General features: G+C 42.4%; 1 non-coding gene across 1 annotated transcript; it reads left to right on the top strand.

The window, feature by feature from the left end:
- The first annotated feature begins 2,969 nt into the window (after window positions 1-2,969).
- TRNAG-UCC (transfer RNA glycine (anticodon UCC)) lies at window positions 2,970-3,041 on the top strand. Its single transcript has one exon. It is a non-coding gene; the product is annotated as a tRNA-Gly (tRNA).
- Window positions 3,042-3,249: the final 208 nt, after the last annotated feature.

The raw sequence follows: 3,249 nt of genomic DNA, 5'->3' as shown, positions 1-3,249 counted from the left end.
AACACTGTTTGGAACCCAGATGTGCATCATCACACTACTATCTAGCTGGGTAACTTATATAGCATCCATCATCATGTAGTGTCTGATCACCTTGGAAACATTAATGAATTTATTCTCAGTGTCTTGAGAAACTGGGAAGTATTATCACCCCCAGTTTACAGATAGGAAAATGAGGCACAGATTGTATTTAGCGTGTGCATAGTTGTCTAGCCAAGTGATGGCATCTTCAGTGGTGTGATGCAGTTCTTCTAGGCCACCGTTGAACCTAGTCAGCAGGCATTCCTCGACAATGTGTCATCGTCTGTGTTGTGCACAGCTGCACAAAGGGCTGTCACAAAGGCCCCAGTGATACTGGTTGGCTGCACAGAGACCTTGCCCGGTCCGGAACCTGTTCAATAGGGAACATTGGCGACGGGGCAGGTCAAAACCAGGCGGGCAAATTATGGGGTTGGCGAAGAGGGACTGGGTGAGGATTATAAGAGAGATCCATTCCTCTCACCAGAGTGTTTCCGCCCGAACATCCTGACGTGGCGGATGAGACCATAATGGGTGACATGACGGCAAACGTGCAGCTGGTGGTTTAAAAAGGTCATTGTGCAGCGGCAGGCTTGAGTTGGCACGTACTTTCTCCAGTAACTTGCAGTGGGAACATCTCATCTGATATGAGATGGAGCAATATTGCTCAGAACTGGAAGCCATGGGAGTGGAGTCGAACGCAGGGTGCTGGAGATGATCTGCATGGCGGCATGTAACTGCGTATCCACCAGTTTGGTGTGTGACGATCGACTCCAAACTGGGGCGCAGTACTCTGCCACCGAATATGAGGTGGCAAGAGCTGACGTCCGCAAAGTTGGAGCACGAGCACCCCATGATGAACCTGCCAGGCACAGAGAGACAGTATATCTTGTCTAAGGAAGTGTGTCGCAGAGCTAGGAATTGAACTCTGATCTTCTAAGTCTTAGTCCAGTGCTTTAAGAGTGAGATCAATCTTTCTTTTCTCTACACATCAGCAAACCTATGCTCAGTAGTGTAGCTATCCAGCACTGGTTTGTTCAAACTGGGATGCGCAGAATTTTTTAAAAAAGATTTCCCTACTTTTTCTTGTGACAAAACCCATCCCTATATAGGATTGATTCCACAAGCTATGGGCTATGCATGTTTTAGCAAGGTGCTTATTGTATAAAAAAGTTTGAAATTGATTCAGGTGGGGAGTTAGGAGCATACAGTAGACTTCATCATGGAGATGTGTAACAGATGATTTTGCAACATTGAGGTGTGGTGTTATACAAAAGAATAGTTATCCATGGAGTCAACAAGCTGGAACTAAGTAAAATCCATCTGTCCAGAAACAAAAGCAGAGAATCTTTTGAGGTTAATATTTTTAACTTGCTCATAAGCAATTGAAAAAATGAGGTGGAGGTGAGGAGTGGATGGGTGACACTGGTTAAGGTTTGTACGGTACCAGTGAGTGATCAACTTGCGGAGTCTCTTTTAATTAACAGAAATGACAAAACAAGAAACTATCCTGAAAAAATTATTCTGCAAATAAATCATCATTTATAGTAACTGAGAGTTGGTCACTGTCTTAATGGCACTTAATTTCAAATTTTGAAAGCTTCAGGCAAAGTGGAAATGAAGGCTCCTGAAGAGTTGTTTCTTTTCTAACAATTCCAAGGCCATGAAGATAAATCTGTATTCACAAAACTAGACTGATAGGATTGGTTTGCTTTAGAATAGTTGAACACATTTTGCAGAGATGTACTAACAAATCCTAAACAGCATTTTAATCTGTTAATCTTTCTATTGGCATGCTTTGTCCAATCACAGACTAAAAGTGTGCTAGGACAAGTAACATACAGCTGCACAGCCGCAAGCTGTATGTTACTACAAGATAAAAACGGACTGATGAGTGACAGTAACTCCTGCAGTCCAGAGTTAGGGCCTAGTGTCCTACAAGCACTATGCACAGCAGGAAGTGTCTGCAAGATTGAGTCCTTGGTGTATAAAGTTAGAACCCAGTTCTGCAAAGAGAACACTACAGACAGACCCCTGCACCTCACCAAAAGCCTGTTGAGGTCACCTGCTCACATGCTTCTCTTTGCAGGATCAGGGCCTTAGCTTGTTGGATTAAGTTCAGTTGTCAACCACAAGTGATCAAAAATCATGAGTCAGCCCCCCCAAAATCATGAGATTTAAAAAAAAAAAAAAAAAAAACAGAATAGGACATTATTTACTTATATATTTTTATCTGAGTGAGCAGAGTGTCTGCATTTTCCTCTTGTGGTGAAGAGGATTCTCGATTTGGAAGCCATTTTAAACTGTAGCAAAGATTAGTAGCTAGGTCAGGTTTTATATGGATCTGCTTTGTATCCAGGTATAGCAGCAAACAGATGTTCAGACAGGAAAAGCAACCTTTCTTTTGCATCAGATGCATTTATAAAAGGTGGTCCTTTCTGATATTGTACAGAATTAATGTTTGTCAGGTTGGTGAAGAGACATTCAAGGAGGTCAGGTGTTTTAAAAAAAAGGTCTGCTCTAAAAAAATTGATTGTGTTCTTGTAATTTTTTCCTCGGTTTTTCATTTTCCATCAAGGTTTTTTGATAAACCATTTCCTTGAATTTCTTTTACATGGACCTCCCCTGGGGTGGGTGGGCAGGTTGGTTTATTTATTTATTTTTGAATATCTACCTTGCTGGGTAAGATTGTAGACCACTGAGATATTGACATTGTCATAGTAACGATAACTGCAGCACTGGCTGGCAGCCAGAAATCCTGGTGAATCATGGCTTGAATGTGGGTGTCTCTGCAAATGGAATAACTTCTGATTCTTTCAATAGGATGAATCAACGAAGTAGTGTTTTTTGAGATAATTTGAACAGCTTATGTCCCTCCCCTCTGGTGCCCCCATTTTATTTCCATCATTTTAAAACTAGGATGTTAAAACCATCTATTTCCTCCATGTTTCTGAGCAGTGGTGGTATAGTGGTGAGCATAGCTGCCTTCCAAGCAGTTGACCTGGGTTTGATTCCCAGCCAATGCAGTGTTGTATTGGAGAGAGATAGCTCAGTGGTTTGAGCATTGGCCTGCTAAACCCAGGATTGTGAGTTCAATCCTTGAGGGGGGCCACTTAGGGAGCTGGGGCAAAATCAGTACTTGGTCCTGCTAGTGAAGGCAGGCGGCTGGACTCAATGACCTTTCAAGGTCCCTTCCAGTTCTAGGAGATAGGAAATACACTATTGTGCAGAAAG

This window comes from Emys orbicularis, chromosome 15, assembly GCF_028017835.1.
Source record: "Emys orbicularis isolate rEmyOrb1 chromosome 15, rEmyOrb1.hap1, whole genome shotgun sequence".
In the NCBI taxonomy this organism is placed as follows: domain Eukaryota; kingdom Metazoa; phylum Chordata; order Testudines; family Emydidae; genus Emys; species Emys orbicularis.
This window is presented reverse-complemented; position numbering and strand designations above follow the sequence as displayed.